Genomic DNA, 21,507 nt, shown 5'->3' with positions numbered 1-21,507 from the left:
AAAATAAAGACAATAGTATATCCCAATCCAACTATAGTCAAATATTTGACAAGCAACCAAGATACAAAAAATGCAACTAGCAGTGACTAAGCATAGGCCATCAATACCAAAGAATATCAAGAACTCAAAGTGTTAGTAAACCATACATCTCATAAGTATATACATCAATGACAAGCTACTAACAGAGATAGGTGCTAGTGTCCAAAGCATATGGAATCAAATCAGCCCACAAGCAGAGGTAACTACATCCAATAGTATACAAGAGAGGATATACATAAACCAAGAGTCCCACTGTCTCAAAGAATCAATCTTTGCCAAGTAAGTACAAGATTCTCCCACTAAAAATGAATTTGAAAGTACAAGATTCTCCCACTAAAAATGAATTTGAAATGCAAAGTGAGCAAGAAAATCTCAAAACATATACATCAAAGCATTTGAGAAACACAAGTGCATCATAAATACATGCGAGAGCATTAGTATATATAAAGCTTTAATACCCATAAGTAAGTAAGCACAAAACCTCAAAGCAACTAAACAAAGCCCAAGTACATCAAATGTAGCTCAAATACAATTGCCAAAGCATATCATAACCATATCCAGGCTCCTACATCAGTGTTAAATATCACCATGGACATGTAGCATGCACAAAATATCATGTAGATATAATAGGCATTGAAAGCATGCAGCTTACTATTATATACTTGCTGCCCAAAATATTGTCACAATAGTAAACACTTCAATGACTGAGTTAGGAAAGCTCTAATTAGCCAAAAACCTTTCTAGAGCATCAATATATCATTCGAGCATTGTAGACATTTTCCAAAAGCATCAATAGAGCATACGCCAATCAAATGCTTGATATTAAATTCAAAACTATTCTATTTTGTTTAACACAAAGAACGAAAAATTACATAGAATCAACTTTCTAAGTGCTTAGATTTGTAGCTATAAAATACGTGAATCCAATATTGTATGCAAAAAATATGGCCAAAATATGAAAGTGATATCAAGCTACCACAAATTTTTATAACTTCTATAGCATGTTCTATATCTACTTAAAATGGATAGAATGGGTTTCTTCTCAACTCAATAAGCACTCAATAAGACTCAGCTATACTCTGGGAATCTCCTTTCCAAGCCGAGAGTAAGTTGGAATAAGCCAGCAGAAGGGAAGACTCAATGGATATCTCAAGAGGAAGTGACAATGGATGTCATGAAACATTCAATTGAATCTTTGAATATCTGGACTAAAGCAAAGGATGAAGAAGCTCCTTAAATGCTTGCTTTGATGCTAATTGAAAGGTAGAGCCAAAGTGAAAGCAAGAGCATATGGCAGATGGAGCAAAAGAGCAAGAGAGAGAGACATCGTATGTGTGAGCTTCAATAGTCAAAATGTGTAACCGACCATCCCTCATTCAATAGTCATTGAAAGAATAAAGAATAAAGTGACAGTGATGGCCACCCATTACCTATAGTGTACAAAGGTGCAATCACGATATGTGTAGTAAATATAAGGTGGCATAGATACATACGCGTTTACCCCCAACATGGCTAATTGTAAGCCAATATTTGTGTCACTGAATCAAAATGTTAAGGTAAGTGCTGATATAGATAAGATATTGGAGGATTCCTCAATGTACAGGAAGATGGCTTTATCACTATCACGAGGACTAATTATAACTAATAGTTGGCTTGAAGAGTCTATTTATATAGGTGTCTCATTAGTCTCATTATTGAAAGATGAGAAGGATCGAAGCTTGCTTGGAAGTGAGCTATGGTGGAAAGCAAGAGCAAGAAGAGAGAGAGACACAAATGGGAACTCCAACAGTCACAATGTGTGACCGGGCCTTCCTTTATTCAAACTGTCACTAAAGAATAAAGAATAAAGTGATAGTGGCGGGCGTCCACCACCTGCAGTGTGCAATGGCGGGTACTCTCAGTGTAGTAATACACGGGTGGCTAGGTAGAGGCGCCTTTATCCCCAAAAATCTCCCACTTAAAGGCGAATCTACCCCAGTGAGGAGGGAAAAGAAAAAAAAGATAGAACAATGTACACATGTACAACAGGATGAGAAAAAGCGTCATCTCATCCAACATCCATCAATCTCTTGAGGAAGGCAAAGCGCTCAGTAGTGAGGCTTTTCATGAGTAGATATGCAGGATTTTCATCAGTGGAGATCTTGACAAGGTCAACAGACTTGTCCTCCATGACCCCACATATGAAGTGATACCTCACCTCAATGTGTTTCATCTTTACATGGAAGACCGGGTTCTTGGCTAGCTGAATAGCACTCATAGAATCCGAATGCAGTGTAGGTATAGTATCAATCTCAAGGTCATGAACCAAACGGCCCAACCATATGGGCTTCTTGCAAGCCTCAGTGGCCGCAACATACTCGGCCTCAGTGGTAGAGAGATCCATACACTTCTAAACCCTGGACATCCAAGAAACAGCATCTCCAGCATAGGTAAAGATATAGTTGGAAGTGGACTTCCTACTATCTGCATGTCCTGTATAATCAGAGTTTGTGTAGCCCACAACTCCTATATCCTGGTTGCCATAGCAAATACACATATTTGTTGTGCCCTTCAGGTATCTCATGATACCCTTTATGGCATCCCAATGCTTTTTGCCAGGTGTAGCCATATAGAGTGCCACAACACCAACTGCAAAGACAATATCTATACGAGTGGCTATCATGACATACATCAAACTACCCACAGCTGATGCATAAGGGATCTTGGCCATCTCAGCCCTGTGCTCATCTGTCTGTGGACAATCAGCCTATGAAACCTTCCCATAAGAAGGTAATGGATAGCCAATAGGCTTTATGTCCTGCATGCAAAAACGCTCAAGGACTTTATGAATGTACTCCCTCTATGAGAGGTAGAGTAGTCCCTAATGCCTGTCGTACTTAATGCGCATACCAAGAATGTGAGAGGCATGTCCCAAATCCTTCATTTCAAAGCTCTTCTTCAGTTGAGATTTAAGAGCATCTAGCTCATCATGAGCTTTCCCTACTATCAACATTCCACATAAAGTACCAAAATAAGCAAGGAGCCATCACAGGCTTTCTTCATGTAAAGGCATGAATCCATAGCACTCCTGATGTAGCCATGTGACTACATAAAGGCATAAAACTTATGATAGCACTCCCTAGGTGCCTACTTCAAGTCAAAAAGACTTTTCTTCAACTTGCACACTAGGTGCTCCCTGCTACCAGGTTCTACAAAGCCCTTAGGTTGCTCCATGTATATCTCATCATGCAAATCCCCATGCAAGAATGCAATCTTGACATCCATCTGGTACAAGTCCAAGTCAAACTGCACAACTAAGGCCAAAACCAAGTGTAGGGTGGTCATCTTGACCACAAGAGAAAAGACTTCATCAAAGTCAACTCCATGCTCATGTTTAAAACCCTTAGTGACAAGTCTTGCCTTATAAGCCGGCTTGGGGTTTCCAGGGGTACTTTTCAGCTTGTACACCCATTTGCATGGCAAACTCTTCTTGCCTTGAGGCAAGGCAACGGAATCCCAAGTCATATTCTTGTGCAAGGAGTCTATCTCAAACTGCTTAGCCCTCTCCCAAGAGTGTCTGTCACCCCTGTGCATAGCCTCATCATAGGTGTGAAGCTCTCATGCATCTGTAACCAAGACATAATGCATCAAGGGCTCAAATCTATCAGGTGGATGTCTATCTCTAGTAGACCGTCTCACGGTGTCGTGATGTTATGAGGACATAGTGTGAAAAAGTATGGAATGCATCATCATCTGACTTCTCTATTGATCTAGAGAGTCAATGTGATATGAGCCATTAGTACTAGTGTGAGTTGCATGGATTATCCAAAAATACTAGATTTTTGGATAATTTTAGTCTATTTTTTGTATTAGTTATTGTAAAAATCTGAAAAAGCTAATGGAGCCATCAGATTTGGGTTCTGGGCAGTAGAGAAAGAGCTGATTTTTCTGATCCATGTTTTTGGTCTACGAAGGAGCTCCAGGAGAACTAATGCCTAGAGATTGCTTCTGAGTAGAGCAAAGATTCCAAGTTCTTTCAATACATATTGTTTCAATTCATTGTGATTTGTTTTTGTCATGTTTACCACTTGGGTATTCTCTATCTTCTCTTCCATCTCCTATCTCTACTTCCTTCTACTTCTGATCCCGGTGGATTCGACCTTTCGACAAAAACCCCTCCGACAACTGAAGGAGGCTCTGCTGCCTATCCAACACCCTAGCCATGTATACCAACTACTGTTGTACGCTGTCCAACTGGCTGTGCAGGAGCATGTGGCTCCTCCTGGAATATAACCTTGCGTATGTCTATCACCTTCTCAGGCTGCCTATACATCTTGTCTTCATGGAAGACTACATCATGGCTGTGGATGACTTTCCGCGCTTGCGGATCCCAGAGGCGATAACCCATCTCGCCTGCATCCCCATAGCCAAGAAAAATGCATTTGACACTCTTAGGATCCAACTTAGTATGCTTGTCTTTGGGCACATGGCAGAATGCCTCACATCCAAAGACATGTAGATGCACATAAGATGGAGGTTTCCCAGTCCCATACCTCCTCTACAACCTAGAAATTCAAACCACTAAAAGGTGATCTATTTATGACATACACAACTCTATTAACTGCCTCAGTCCAAAAGCTCTATGGCAAGCCTAGATGGCTAAGCATAGTGTGTACACGCTCCTGGATGGTTTTATTCATCCGCTCAGCCTGGGGTGGGTTATAGGGGGTGGTCAATTGACGCTTAATACCCCTCTCATCACACAGTTGGTCAAAAGCACATGACACATATTCTCCCCCATTTTCAATCCTAAGGCATTTCAACCTATGCCCAGTCTAGTTTTCAACAAATGCAAGCCATCTCTAAAATACAATCAAGACATTGGACTTAAGCTTAATGGGGTAAGCCCAGACTTTATGTGAAAAATCATCAATGAACGTCACAAACTACATTGCACCACCCATAGACTAACAGGGCATAGGCCTATAGACATCCGAATGTACCAATACCAAGGGCTCACTCATGTGTGTCCTACCAGATTTCTTATGTATATTGCTAGTTTGTTTGCCATAAAGGCAATGCTCACATGAATCAAAATATACATAGTCAAGGGGGGGTAAGTACTACAAACCAAAAAGCATTTTCATTCCCTTCAAGGACATATGGCCCAAACGGGCATGCCAAAGAGATACATGTGGGATGGAACCCACTGACAAAACATGGTCAACAAAGGACCCATCAACTACAAGAGGATAGAGGCTACAAGCTTTGTCACCTCTAGCAAGCACAAGTCTACCACGGGTGATCTTCTAGGCAGAATCCCCAAATGAAACATGAAACCTAGCATCATCAAGCTGTCCTGTAGACATAAGACTCTGTGTACGTGCAGGTACATGACGTACAATCTATAACAGAATAGTACTACCAGTAGAGAATTGCAGTCGTACATCCCCGATGCCAGCAATAGCAAGTGACTTGTCATCACCCAAGCGAACTAAACCAGAGAGTGGTAGGAGAAGTGGAACCACTCACGGAATGGTGTAACATGAAATGAAGCACCAGAATCCAAAATCCAGCACTACGCATACATAGTGTGAACATCAGTCAACAATGTAGCATCACAAGAACTAGCTGCAAGTATGTACTTCTCATCAGAGTCATTAGTCTAGATGACATTTATCTTCTTGATTTTCACACTGGATTTCGCAAGCATAATGATGTGATCAGAGGACTTTTCATTTACTTTGTCTTTCCCCTTCTCTTTGCACTTCTCATTGCGCAACTCATGACACTGTGAGCATACATGACCCTTTTTTTTGCAATGATGACATGTCACATTAGCATTTCTCCCATGAGACTTGCTGCGCGACTTACCACACGACTTAGACCTAGACTTCTGCGAGTCTCTGCCATGACCATTCCCATGATCATTCTTTCCATTACCATCTCTGCCTCTAACAATCAAAGCATGCGACACACAAGAGGCATCCAAGTTCTTACAGTTGATCTCTTCCTGCAGAAGAGCACTCTCTACATCAGGAAAGTTCAAAATAGTAGCAGGAGCACATAAGACAGTGCCAAATACATTCCATGACTCACTCAGAGTCCCAATAAAAAACAATGGAGTAACCTCATCATTAAAGGTAATACCCTCATGCAAAGTCAAGTTCTTGAGAATAGCATGGAATTGGCTCAAATGAGCAGACATTGTCATATTCTCCTTTATGCACAGGTCCATAAACTGCTTTAGCCAATACATTTGACTTGCTAGACTTTTATTGTCATAGAGGTTTTTAATTTTATCCCAAAGCTGCCAAGCACTCTGTGCTTCCTCAACCACATTATAATGCACATGTTTAGTGAGAGACAAGATGAGGGTGGACTTGCATAACACATCAAGCTCTGATACCAGTTGAAAGGTGAGAATGATAGAAGCTTTCTTGGAAGTGAGCTATGGCAGAGAGCAAGAGCAAGAAGAGAGAGAGACACAAATGGGAACTCCAACAGTCACAATGTGTGACTAGGCCTTCCTTTATTCAAATTGTCACTAAAAGAATAAAGAATAAAGTGACGGTGACAGGCGCCCACCATCTGCAGTATGCAGTGGCACGTACTATCAGCGTAGTAATACACGGGCAGCTAGGCAGAGGCGCCTTTACCCCCAACAATTACATTATGATATCTTTTATGAGGCTAACTTGGTGGTGTAGTTATCTCGTTATACTGATATAGATTGAGCAAGCTGTGTGTGTGACACAAAGTACACTATGTGTTATGAGACTAACTCAATGGTGTAGCTATCTCATTACACTGATGCCGATTGGGCAAGTAGTGTGTGTGAAACAAAGTGCACTAGTGGTTATGCATTTTCCTTTGTTGGGAGTGGGGCTAGGACTTGGAACAATAAAAAACACCCCATCATTGCATTTGATACTTTATAGTTGGTTAGTCCACCTACTCTCTCTCTCTCTCTCTCTCTCTCTCTCTCTCTCTCTCTCTCTCTCTCTCTCTCTCTCTCTCTCTCTCTCTCTCTCTCTCTCGCATCATAAATTCAACAAGTGTCTTTTGGTAAGTATATTACAATAAATTTGACACTATGTTGTGAACTCAATATATAGGTGTCATTTTGGTTGTGACACACTCTCTTTCTCCTTAGGTATGGATGGCTACTTAGTCATAAATTCAATTAGATATGTCTTGATGAGCTATTCTATGATAATTGAATGATGGGTCCTATTTATGGTACAACTATTCTTATGATACCTAAGAGTCTAGGGAAGGCTCTTTCTTTGCCATATCGTGGGGAATTCTTCCCTACTATTTGTCAACTATTCTCCAACGAAGATATTTTGAAGCTGTTACAGAAGCAGACTTAGGATGTTTTGGATCCAAAGAGGGTTATTACCATGTCAGGGATCAGTGACTCTATGATTTCCAATTCCTTATGGAAGTAGTTGTGCCAATTTCTTCAAGACTTATGTATGCCAAAACCCCATCTCATTACCTCTCCAAGGAGTTGTTCACAACTTCTCATATGGTCATGAAAGTTATTACCATTGATTGGAGTACTTATCTCTTGGCAAAGATGGATCAGCATTTCATTAGAGCTACTAGAGGAAATGTTACTAATGTCACATTTGGTTCTGACATTTATGTATTATTGATGCATGCTACCCTTGCAAAGGAAGTCCCTTTACCTCTAGTTGATCCTCTAGAGGTTCCTCCTCCTCCTAATGAAGATGATGATGTGATCGTTGAGGATGATGATTCTCCCCCGCCTCTAGTCATTCAAAGAAAGCGCCCAAAGCCAACTACTGAATCAGTGCCATTTCCTACTTCTCCAGTTCTAGTTACGTTCCTGCTCAATCTTACAACACACTGCCTACCTTTCTTCAAATGCTAAATCTTTTCAGAGCCCATAGAGATGGTATGTTGAACATTTGTATTCCTTCTATGCAACGGCTAGTAACAGGAGATGCCATTCTTTTTTTATGCAAGGATGTCTAGAGTTCAATTGAACTTTCAATTACTATATGTATCCAACAACTTTCTTCTTCTTTTTATGAAGAAGTTTAGCAGTCTAAGAAGGAGCTGAATAAAGTGAATGATGAGTTAGCTTCTGCTCAAGAGAAATTTTATAACCTCTGTATACAAATGGAGCAGCAAACTAAGGCCGTGGATACATGGAAAGATGAAATCTCTACTTTGACCACTCAATTGGCAGAAACTCAATCCCAAGTTGTTATTGTAACAGAGGAGAGGGATAGGTTACAGAAGGAGGTTCAAGAGATGAAGGCTGTGATAGGTACCCAAATAGAGAAGCTTAAATCCACTACAGCTATCCTTGACTAGAGAGCAATGCTCAAATTCAGCAACTCAAGGATCAACTGGCCCAATCTCACTCTTCTTCACAGAGTCATGTGCAACCACTTCCTTCTTTGTCCCCTGCAAACATAGCAGTTCTTCAAAAACAAGCCACATTATGCCCTTTGATCCAAGCCAAGGTGGAAAGACTTCAGTCTTGAATGGATTTGTTGTGGTCTTCATTTGAGTAGTTTCAAGAATATGTTCCTCTAGATCACTCCTTTTTCATGTATTATCATCAACAAAAGTTGGCCTTTTACATTAAGCTTTACACGATGGATTTAGGTCTCCTAGAGGATAGTTGGAGTGGGGCATGATATTTTGACTTGTTGATTGAAGTAGTCAAAATGGTTTTTGAGAACTCTATGACTTCAGATACTATGCTTATATCTTATATGTATTTGAGAGGTGATTTGCTTATTGTAGACGATGAAGATTTGGCTTGGTATGTCGGGGATATAGTACTACAAGCTGCTTTGTATGTCAGAAATTTGAAGTTGTGGATAGATGAGATGTTTCAATGTTATTCCTCCAAAGTGGTTGATTGTCCTGAGATTTCATGGCCTAGTGTGCAAATCGGATGCTGTACGCTTGCATAGTGAATGCCAGAAGGTCCCCAAGAACAATACAACTCTACTTTTTGCACAAAAATCAAGGTAAAAAGCATAAACGGCATGCACAAGAGACCAATTGGGTGCAATCTCCCCCCATGCCTTGTGTGAGCGCTCCACAAAGCATGTATTTTATGTATTAATCATCTTCAAGATCAAATAATAGCCCAAATTATAAAATAGCAAGCTTTTAGCTTTTGAGTTTGCTTTAGCACAAAATAGGAATAAAGCTAATGGGCGGTGCCCAAAGAGTCTGGCATACCCAATACAATGTTCAAGTACAAATAACATAATCGTGCGCCCATGCGCATACAAAATAATAAATAAATATCCAATGCCTCAATAAATAGGCACGACAAAATATAGGCGCCATGCCTAAGGTATGCACCCATCAAAATATTAATGATAAATCGAATACTCGCTATCCTCCAATGCTTTCCTCCGCCACTGTTGCTATCTCTACACATCAACTGAAGCATTCACAATCGTTAGTACAATTAAACCGACAAAAGTGAATACTTAACAGTCTTCAGCTACATAAATAAATCAACTGGTTAGAAATCAATCCTAACCTTAATTTATTACGAGTGCGCACTCTAAACTCATAAATGTTTATTAATTTAATATGCATTTTGCGGAATCACCCATGTACACACTAAATTAATGAAACGCTCGAAAAGGACAGGTGTCCCCATCAACTTCTCGCACAAAGAATCCACTTTGTGTATGAGCCCCGGTCATCAAAGTTTATGGAATCCACCGTAAAACCTCACGGAATCCACCGTGAAATATGCCTCCTGGCATCATACCCTCGGGGTGGGATAGCAATTGACCTCAATTGCTATTAGCTCAATGTGGAGCTAACAGAGTGGGGAAAGCATTTAAGTCTCTAGCGTGCATCCATTGTGCTTCTTCTACAGGATGGTTCTTAAATTTAACTAGATATCCAGAATATCTTCGGCCAGTTCTAGTGGTCATAAAATTAGTATCTATAATAGCTTCAGGTTCAAGTATTTCAGTCTCTTCCTCTAACAAAGGTGGGTTTTCATAAACAGGGTGTACAGGTAATTGGTCTCTAAAGGGTCATAATAAACTAATGTGAAATGTGTTGTGAATTTTCCAGTGAAGTGGTAATTCTAACTTGAATGCATTGTCATTAATTTTGTGAATGATCTTAAATGGTCCATAGAATCTAGGTGCTAATTTCACAACTAGGTGTCTATCTACACTTTGTAATCTACGTTTTTCTATTCTCAACCAAACATAGTCATCTACTTTAAAATTCATTGCTTGTCTTTTCTTATTGGCTTGTTTGGTATATGATTGCTGGGCTTTGGCAATCATGTCTTTAACCTCATCAAAAATAGTATTCTACATACTAGCAATATCATCAGCACTCTGAATTCTATTTGACAAAGATGCAACAGGTGTAGACAATCTATAACCATAAATCACTTCAAATGGTGCTTTCTTTGTAGATGTGTGTGGTGTATTGTTATATGCAAACTACAGTAAATCCAAATGTGTATCCCATGTCTGTGGTTTAGAAATAGTATAAGCACGTAAAAGATCTAGAATAGTACTGTTAGTGGCTTCTATTTGTCCATTAGTTTCAAGATGAAATATAGATGAGAAATCAATTTTTGTGCCTAGGTTAGCAAACAGAGTAATCCAAAAGTTGTTACAAAATCTAGAATCACAATCAGAAATAATAACTTTTGGTAATCCATGATTAGTAAAAACAGTTTTCAAAAACAATTGTGCTGCCTGTGATGCTGTTAAAGTTTTCTTACATGGAATGAAATATGCTTGTTTACTAAACCTGTCTATTGCTGTCCAAATCATATCATGGTTAGCTTTAGTATTAGGTAAACCAGTAATAAAATCCATAGAAATTTGTTCCCATGGTTTCGATGGAATAGATAAAGGCATAAGTAATCCATATTGTTTACCATGATGTCTCTTAACTCTTTGACAAATCAAACATTCAGAAACAAAGTTAGATACATCAGTGTCCATATGCGGCCAATAAAAATCTTCAGTTAATGTACGTAAAGTAGATATGATACCTCTATGACCTTGATATGGAGGACAATGAATCTCATCCAAAACAAAAGATCTGAATGGAATTGTAACACATAATCTCTTTTCATAAAGTATAAATCCATCATTATAAGATAGTGAATCAATATGAATCCAATTATTTTGAACTAATTTATTCCAATCAGCATGAAAAGTAATGTCCTGATGATATGTATCTTTCATAGCAATCAAAGAATCAAATGATATAACAGAAATATTATGAATGGTAGGGCTTCTACTTAATGCATCGTCCACTACATTTTCTTTACCGGGTTGATATTGAATAATAGGGTGAAAACTCTGAATAAAGGCTGCCCATTTGATATGTCGGTCAGATATTTGAGGTTGGCTAAGTAAATGTCTAATACTTTGTTGATCGGTCTTAATCATAAATTCAGAGCCCATTAGATAATGTTTCCACTGTCTTAAGGCTTGTACCACAGCTAATAATTCTTTGTCATATGTGGAATATTTCAGTTCAGAGGGTTTCAGATTAAAACTAGAATAGGCTATAGGATGATTGTCCTGCATAAGTATGGCTCTTATTCCTGATCCACTAGCATCAGTCACTACTAAAAAGAATGGTCTATTAAAATCAGGCAACTGTAGTACAGGAGCATGGGTTAATGCATGCTTCAATAAGTCAAAGGATTTCTGTTGATTATCGGACCAATGATAAACAATACATTTCTTCAGAAGTTTGGTTAATGGTAAAGCAAGTAATGAAAAATTACGCACAAACTTCCTATAGAAACTAGCAAGACCTAGGAATGATCGTAACTCATGCACATTTTTAGGTATAGGCCAATTCAATATTGCTTCTATTTTCTTAGGGTCGACCTTAATACCATCAGATGATACAATATGACCTAAATACTTAATTTCTGTTTTAAAGAACTCACTATTTTCCGGATTTGCATATAGTTGATTATCTTTTGATAACTAGAAAACCAATAACAAATGCTCATAATGTTCTTTTTCATTTTGACTAAACACCAAAATATCATCAAAGAATATAATAACACAATACTGATACTTCAGAAATATACAATTCATCATTCCACTAAATGTAGCAGGTGCATTAGTCAATCAGAAAGGCATCACTAAAAATTCATAATGACCGAATTGTGTCCTAAATGCAGTCTTGAATATGTCTGACTTATCTAGTCTTACCTGATGATAACCAGATTTAAGGTCTATTTTACTAAATATGGCAGAACCTTGCAGTTTATCCATAAGGTCATCAACTCTAGGAATTGGATACCTATTCTTTACAGTGATCTTATTTAAAGCTCAATAGTCAATGCACATACGATAAGTATTATTCTTTTTCTTTACTAACAGAACAGGTGCACCAAATGGAGAACTACTAGGTCTAATCAATCCTCTATTTAGTAATTCCTCAACTTGACTTTGAATTTCTTTTTGCTGTATCTGGTTATGCCTATATGGTGCTTTGCAAGGTGGTTGGGTACCAGGAATCAAATCTATTTTATGGTCTTCTAGATGTGAAGAAGGTAAACCAGGGGATAGATCTTCTGCAAAACAGTCTTTAAAGTGTGCAAGAAATTCTTTATGCGTAGGGTGCATATGATTTTCTTTAACTTGCAGTTCATTCACCGAAATGAGATAAGATTTACTACTTTTGCGTAATGCATGTTTAGCTTGAGTATGCGAAAGCAGTGGAAAAGCATTAGATGCATGCATACCATACAATGTAATATGTTTTCCTTGAAATTGAATATTAATTGAATGTGTGGAATAATCTATATCTGGATTATGCTGATAACGCCAAGGCATACCTAAAATAATATCACTAGATGTAATGGTACAACTAGAAAATTTCTTCTTTCAGTGTATTCACCAATTTGAATTTCTAAGTCATGCACTTCCTGTGTACCATTATACCTAGTGCCTAAGAATGCTACTTTGATGCAATAATGCGTAGGTACAGTCTGTAACTTCAATTCTTTTACTAGTTTTGCAGAAATAAAATCATGAGTACTACCATTATCATGCAAAATAATCTTTTCCTTTCCATGCACTAAACATTTCATTATCAATAAAGAATGTGGAGTTGGCATACCTGGTAAAGTATCCGAAGGAGTAGTAATGTCGTCTTCATCTTCTGTGAAATCAGGCATTTCTTCATGTTCGTCATCTTCCATTGCTCCAAGGTAGTTGATATGGACATGTGGCTTCTTCGAATGGCAATTTGATGCTAGATGTCCAGGTTGGTGGCATTTATAACATACTATAGGCTTGGCTTTGGTTACATTGTTTGCAATGGCAAGAAGTCTAGGGATATTAGGATTTGGCTGTGAAATAGGCTTAGGGTTTTGGTTGGTATTGGATGGTAAAGCAGGTGGTTTTGCCCAAGATTTACGGAAAGATGATGAAGGAAAACGACCTTGTTTAAATCTTCTAAAATTTGAGTTGAATTGCTTAGATCCATAGTTACCATTGGCTTGGAATTGTTGTGGACGCTTGTCTCTTCCTCGCAGCTTGTCTTCAGTGTCGTGAGCTAATGAAATTGCGTCTTCAAGAGTTGCAGGCTTGAACATATTAACTTCAGCGTAGTAATGCCCAAGTAGTCCAGACATATACTTGCGCTTGTGTGTCGCTTCAGGTACATCTTCAAGCATGCATAACTGGAGTAATGCATTCCAAAAGCTTTCGGTGTACTGAGGAATAGGCTCACGATCTCGTTGTTGAAGAAGGTCCCATTGCTTTATGGCTTTTCCATAAAATTGTGGAGGAAAGAAATTCTGCATAAACTTCTTCTTGAAACTCTCCCAAGTAGCGGGACAATCTATACTTTTACGAACCACGGTCCACCAAAGAGATGCTCTATCCACTAAATGATTAGTAACACACTTGATTTTATCTTTTTCTGCATATGTTTCCTCATGAAAGTAGTCATCAAACTGACTAATGAATGCAAGAACAGTTTTTCCCTCTCGAGTGCCATTGAAAGTACGGAATTTGAAATTTCTTTTAATTATCTTTGTTTCCTTGCGGATGGATTGAGCTTCGAGAGTCGCGTCGATGGTATATCGAATAAGGTCTTCAGATTGAGGTTCGTCTTTGTCAATAGTCGTCCTTTGTAAATTAGCCAATTGAACTTGCAATGCTTGCCTAGCTCGTCGTTCTTCATCCAATTGCATCATAATTAAGTCCAGCTTTTGCTCCATCGTAGGTTCAGGTAGGTCGCCTTCAGCCATTAAATCATCCATATGTGATTCTGTCATCCTGCAAAACTCAAAAGACCTCTCACTCTCAAAATCAAGTTAGCGGGATGAGCGTAGCTCAAGTTCGGGTGTACAAGGCTTATATATTTTTGTGTGTGGCTTTCACAATCTTCGTCTTTAGCTATTGCGGGATTCGCAATCTTTGAAAAATCTGTGTTTTATCCTTCTGCGTGTGCTGAAAATGCTTCAGCAAACTTGTGTATGCGAAGAGTACCTTCCAATGAATAATTTTGCAGTTTGGAGTTTCTATGCAGGAACAGCCCTTCTATGAGTTTTGAACAAAAGTCAGTTTTGACTTCAGGTGACTTGTCTGACTTGCAGAGTTGCAGACTTATGTGACTTGCAGAGTTCCAAGACTTATAGAACTTAGTTGCTTTATCAGACTTGCATAACTTGAACTTGGAAGACTTGCAGTACTTGCTGAGTTTTTATGTGACTTGTGGTTTAGAAGACTTAGTGTAATAGGCTTAGTAAAGGTAGCAAAACGTCGAATCGTGGGGGGGGGGGGGGGGGGGGCATTTTTTTTCAGCGCGGCGAAAATTTTGGACCTCCTTTGATACCTCGCAATGAAATTTTAGAAGCTTAAATCTTCTCTAAGCTTTCTAAGCTCTAATTTTTAAAGCTTTGAAGATATGGAAATTGAAACTTATCTCTGCAACTCCAGGACTTCTATGTGAGGATGTAGGAGTGGTCCTCCGCTGCTGCAGGCCAGTCCTTCGCGATCTGACGATGGAAATAGAGGTTCTTGATCGCCAAGAATCCACCCGTATCAACCGTTCGCGATGAGATTGACCGTAGAGCTTGATTGTTCCAAGAGCTCCGCCTTCGCACAAGATGGGTAGCGATTGGAAGCTCTTAATCTCAGCTTCGCTCTGATACCACTGGTGCACAGATCGGATGCTGTACGTTTGCATAGTGAATGTCGGAAGGTCCTCAAGAACAATAGAACTCTACTTTTTGCACAAAACTCAAGGTAAAAAGCATGAACGACATGAACAAGAGACCAATTGGGTGCAATCTCCCCCCATGCCTTGTGTGAGCACTCCACAAAGCATGTATTTTATGTATTAATCATCTTCAAGCTCAAATAATAGCCCAAATTACAAAATAGCAAGCTTTTAGCTTTTGAGTTTGCTTTAGCACAAAATAGGAATAAAGCTAACGGGCGGTGCCCAAAGAGTCTAGCATACCCAATACAATGTCCAAGTACAAATAACATAATTGTGCACCCATGCGCATACAAAATAATAAATAAATATCCAACGCCTCAATAAATAGGCGTGACAAAATATAGGCGCCATGCCTAAGGTGTGTGCCCATTAAAATATAAATGATAAATCGAATACTCGTTATCCTCCAATGCTTTCCTCCACCACTGTTGCTATCTCTACACATCAACTGAAGCATTCACAATCGTTAGTACAATTAAACCGACAAAAGTGAATACCTAGCAGTCTTCAGCTACATAAATAAATCAACACTACAAGGGAACGGGGCAATAGCGACGCCGATTAGTGATGGCGGATGTCGGCGTCGCTATAGGCGTCGCAATTGGCGTCGCTATTTGCGTCGCAAATGCGACGCAAATAGCGACGCATATAGCAACGCCAATTGCGACGCCGCAGGGAAAAAAAGCGCGGCCGAAACCAGAGCGCCATTTTCATTTTGTTTTCTTCGCCTTTTGAGAGCGAGAGCGAGGGAGAGAGCGAGGGAGAGAGCGAGGGAGAGAGCCAAGGCTTTGTGGGAGAAGAGGAGGAAGAGACTTGCCGCCGCCACCGCCACCGTCGTTGTTCGTGAAGGAGAGGAGGAGCCCTCGTTGCAAAGAGAAGCCGCCCACGCTCGCCATATCTCATTGGTGAGTCTCCCTCTCTCTTTCTTTTACTTGTTGAAGGTTTAAATCATTCTCTTTTGTTTGTTTAGGAGAGGAAATGAAAGAGAAGGAGAGGGAGAGGGAGAGAGAGGGAGAGGGAGAGAAAGAGAGGGAGAGTGCATTCTCTCTCTCTCCCTTTTGCTTGTTTAATGTTTAAATTACTTTCTTCTTTGCTTGTTTAGGAGAGGAAACGAGAGAGTAAGAGAGAGGGAGAGGGAGAGGGAAAGAAAGAGAAAGAGAAATAGAGGGAGAGGGAGAGGGAGAGGGAGGGGGAGGAAATAGGAGAGGGAGAGAAAGAGAATGAGAGGAAGAAGGAGGGAGAGTGCATTCTCTCTCTCCCTCCCTCTCCCTTTTGCTTGTTTAATGTTTGAATCACTTTATTTTTTACTTGTTTAGGAGAGGAAATGAGAGAGAAAGAGAGTGAGAGGGAGAGGAAGGGAAAGGAAATGAGAGAGGGATAGAAAGAGAAAGAGAGGGAGAGTGCATTGTATCTCTCCCTCTCCCTTTTGCTTGGAGGATGTTTAAATCACTTTATTTTTTGCTTGTTTAGGAAATGAGAGAGAAAGAGAGATAGAGAGGGAGAGGGAAAAAAAGAGAAAGAGAGGGAGAGGGAGAGGAAGAGGGAGAGGGAGGGGGAGGGGAAGGAAATGAGGGAGGGAGAGGGAGAGGGAGAGGGAGAGGGAGAGGGAGAGGGAGAAAGAGGGAGGGAGAGGGAGAGGGAGGGGGAGGGAGGAAATGAGAGAGGGAGAGAAAGAGAACGAGAGGGAGAGGGAGAGGGTGAGGGTGAGAGAAAGAGAGGAAGAGAGGGAGAGGGAGAGAAAGAGAGGGAGAGGGAAGGGAAGAAAATTTAAGATAATATACGTATTGATAATGGTATGCAATGTGCTTTGCATACGGCCACGTACTTCATCAAAATGAACCCAAAATTATTGTTATAGAAAAAGAAACCCTTAAATTGAGTATAGGATAATTTCTCTCAGGTCTTATGACTATGAGTAGAATTGATTGAAATAAATTTTATTACTATAGTTATAAAATTTCATAGATGGCGCGCATTAATTTTAAAATGGATTACTTATACTCAAAGCCGAGATATAACAAAAAATTATCTACCGGGACAAACAAATCATTGAGCATGATACAAGGCCGAGATATAACATCGGAAAATCTCTCGACTACTATATACAATGCAAGGTTTATGGTCAACTTGCAACTTGACGTACATCTCCATAAAGCTATCCATTTAAGCCTTGTTTGCTGTAATGTAGATAAGATGGCAAACGAAGAAGGTCCTATTGTTCAAGACCGCGAGTCGTATCTTAATCAGCGTGTCCCATGTCCTTGCTCTCAATGCAAGTTGGCAATTAGATGAAAACGCCAATTGTCTATAGAACACGTACGACGATTTGGCGAGTTTCAATCTGAGATCATTGATCAGGCGATTGCAGACTTTCAGCAAATGGTAATTTGAAGTTAGCATTTTTCATGCATTGTACTCTCAAGCTAATTGAAAACCATACACAATAAGATTGGGTCTTGTTGGTAAATTTTGTATCCAGGGGGGTGATGTCTCGACCCAAGGGGGAGTGCACCCTTTGCGGCCAATTAGAAGAGTTCGTGGACGTGCAATGGATGGATTGCAGGAGCCAATCGACCGCTCGCAAGGCCCATCTATACCGTCAATGCCAGAGGAGACAGACAACCTTCCCGACTTGCCTACAATCTTGGAGTCTGAGATGGAGGCAATGATCGATGCATTGATTCCCATGGATGTTAAGACATCTGACCCACTCAGAGAGGAAGCATCCATACCATTATATGATGGGTGCCGAGTATCTCGGTTGAAGACATTGCTTGCACTCTTAAGTGTGCAAGCAAAATACGGTTGGAGCGATACGAGTGTAACTGAGTTATTCAGGTACGTTGCACACAGACTTCATTGTTTTTTTTTTAAAACAGTATTATTGCAAACATGGATAGATTTTTCAAGGTGTTTTATGATTTTTTCAAGTTATTGAAATATCATATATTGCCACCTGCAAACACCATGCCTGAGTCTCGTGATGATGCGCGACATGTTTTACGGAAGCTTGGCATGGACTACAATAACATCCATGCATGTATCAACGACTGCATATTGTTTCGAGATGAATACGAGAGTATGGAGACATGCCCAAAGTGTGGTGCTCACAGGTATCGACAGGACTTCCAAGGGCAAACCATCCCTCAAAAAGTCCTCAGACACTTTCCGCTCATCCCCCGCATAAACCACATGTTTCGCACGTCTACCATGGCAAGCTTGACAACGTGGCATGTGCAGAATAGGTCCACGGATGGAGTTCAACGAATATCAGCAGATTCGCGCGCATGGAGCCACATTGACTCTACCTTCCCAGGCTTTGCGCGAGAGCCAAGGAATCTTCGGCTCGGTCTCGCCATGGATGGTGTGAACCCATTCGGTCTGCGCTCGACTTCTTACAGTGTGTGGCCTATAGTGCTTGTCAACTACAACATTCCTCCATGGCTTTCTACGAAGAAAGGACATCTCATCCTTAGCTTGCTCGTCCCGGGCCGCTACAAAGTAAAAAATATGGACGTGTATCTTCGTCCATTAGTCGATGAGCTTAAGATTTTGTGGGAGGAGGGGGTCACGGTGCAAGATATGAGCAGGCGCGATGGTCGGTGGTTAGCCAACATTCGAGCCATTCTCATGTGGACGATGCATGACTTTCCGGGATTGGGAGAGTGCTCAGGTGAGCAGACCTTTGTTCTCGCCGGTAATCTCTATATTTTATTTCATTCAATCAAGTATTCACTAGGTCGTGGATCGCCTTGCAGGTCTCGTTACCTTAGGTTATCATGCATGTCCATTGTGTGGGCCACAGTTAGACTCCCGAAGGTCACGAACCATGAAGAAGATGGTATATCAAGGACACGCCGCTTTCTTGCCGGAGGATCATGAACTCAGGGAAGGTTTTCTTGGACGACCTCCAGCACGTATGAACGCTGCAAGCTGGTACGAGCTGAAAATGGTAAACCCGGATTCACATCCAAATGGAATGCGGCGGTTCTCAGTTTTCTACGAGTTGCCATATTGGACCCACTTACAGGTCAACCACTTGTTGGATCCCATGCATATTTTCAAAAATGTGGGCAGCTTGCTATGGGACCACATCACAGGAAAGAGAGACACTATAGGGGCACGAATGGATTTAAAGGAGATAGGTAAGATGGAGGCGCTTTGGCCGCAGTCGAGTGCTGAAGGGGGAGTGCAGCTTCCTCGCGCTCCCTGGGTTTTGTCTACCAAAGAAGAGCGCATTGTGAAGCAAGTAATCAAGTCTATCCGCACTCCGACGGGTATGATGCGTTCTCTCAGGTCCGCATTTTCTAAAGATGACCAGATTTCTAGGCTAAAATCCCATGATTGGCATAAGATATGTCAAGTTTGTGAACAGAATGGATTTTAATTAGCGTGGACATTTTGAAATTTGAAAAGTGACCATTATTCTTAATGCTTTCTCATTTTTGGCAGTTTGTCCTACCGATCGCGATCGCGGGATGCCTAACTCCAGAAATTCGCGGGGCCATTTACAAGCTGTCGACTTTGGTGCAATGGATCTCACAGAAAGAGATTAAGACGTCCTCTATTGAATCCGCAAGGCGGGGAGCAGTTGAGACGGTCTGTCTCTTTGAGAAATACCTGCCCACTAGCATGCTCACGATACAAGTTCACCTTCTTGTGCATCTTGTGGATGAAGTGGAGATTGCTGGACCTGTCCATACGCGATGGATGTTCTTCCTGGAGCGCTTCATGAAAACCCTGAAAGGCTTTGTGCGACAACGAGCTCGTCCGGAAGGTAGCATGGCGGAAGGTTGGTTGGTGTCAGAGGCGTTAGTGCATATCTCACAATGGCTACCAACGGTGGAACCAGACAATGAAATGCTATGGACGCTGAAGGACGATGACAGGCTGACTGGAGATGTGGTGGTTGGAAATGGGGTAGAAAAAAGAATGGATGCCTCAATGGAAGAGAAGGTGAATCGCTTTTGTATGTTGCACCATGCCTCCATGGAGACGTGGCTCGCCAAGTACCAGATTGCAAGGCAAGATCGAGAGGAAGCACGAGCCGAATTCCGACGCAGTACGCGTCACCGACCGATTCGATATCCCGAAGGCATGGAGGAGATGCCGCGGTTTATGTCAACACGATGGTTGCATGGAGCCTTGACCGCAGCATCCAGCGAAGGGACAGAGGTCTCAATGGAGGAGTGGGAGTTCTCGAGGGGATGTAGTCCAAAGGTAATGAGGGGTTTAGAATGTGTCGTATCTAAATTTGCTTGCTACATCTAATTTGAGTGTTTCAATGTGCAGTACAAAATATATAGTGCAGCGTGGTCGCGCGGACGGCATTTTCGGGTGGAGCGTATTGACAAAATGCGCTCCACAATGGACTGTGGTGTCATGGCAAGGTTTGAGCAAGAGAGCCGGCGACGAGCAACAGATCCGAACACGGTTGTGGATGAGATGGAGTATTTTGGGAATTTGCAAAGTATTATTACGGTGGATTACCGTAGCTTCTCCATGATAATATTCGACGTGCAGTGGTTCAAAGTGGTACTTGGAGGAGCTGGCGCAACAGTTCGACGAGGTCCATCTGGATTTCTCGAAATAGATTCCGAAAAAAAATGGATGGATTTGCGCGACACCTTTGTGTTGCCGGCCCATTGTGAACAGATGCAACTAGGCATTTGCTTGCTAATTGTAATACAGCATGGTTTATGTCACAATGGTTTGAAGACGGTTTGTAAGTGTTTGTGAACAGGTAATCTTCTATCCAAATCCCCGACAACCTCGATGGTGGTATGTTATACCTTCAACTCCTCGAGGTGCGAGAGTATACGATCAAAGCGATGTTCCAGGCATAGATGAAGAAAATATGCAAATAGAGGGATCGAAATTACAAGGGGTGGAGGCCACCACAAGCTTGGAGCCTGCATCGGCTAACAATGATGGAAATACAGAAGTCGTAGAATTTTTTGAGAACAAGACAGACTCGTTGTTTTGTGGTGACATGTCTATCGACCTTCCAGTGTATGCAGAGTTGTGTCAGGAGATTAACATGGGACCATAGAATACTTCATTCTTGGAGAATTGTATTACTCAATTCGTTGTTTAGATCTTCCATAAAGGTAGATAAGATATGCATTTTAGGAGGGATTTTTCAAAAATGATTTTATTAATGTGCTTTGTATAGTTTAAATTGATTATTCTAACATTATTTTTTATCTGTGCAGGTATCGACATTTTCAG

This window comes from Lygodium microphyllum, chromosome 24, assembly GCF_053477565.2.
Source record: "Lygodium microphyllum isolate KBCC chromosome 24, Lygodium_microphyllum_v1.1.10, whole genome shotgun sequence".
NCBI lineage: Eukaryota > Viridiplantae > Streptophyta > Polypodiopsida > Schizaeales > Lygodiaceae > Lygodium > Lygodium microphyllum.
The sequence above is the reverse complement of the archived record's forward strand: the minus strand, read 5'-3'. Positions refer to the sequence as shown.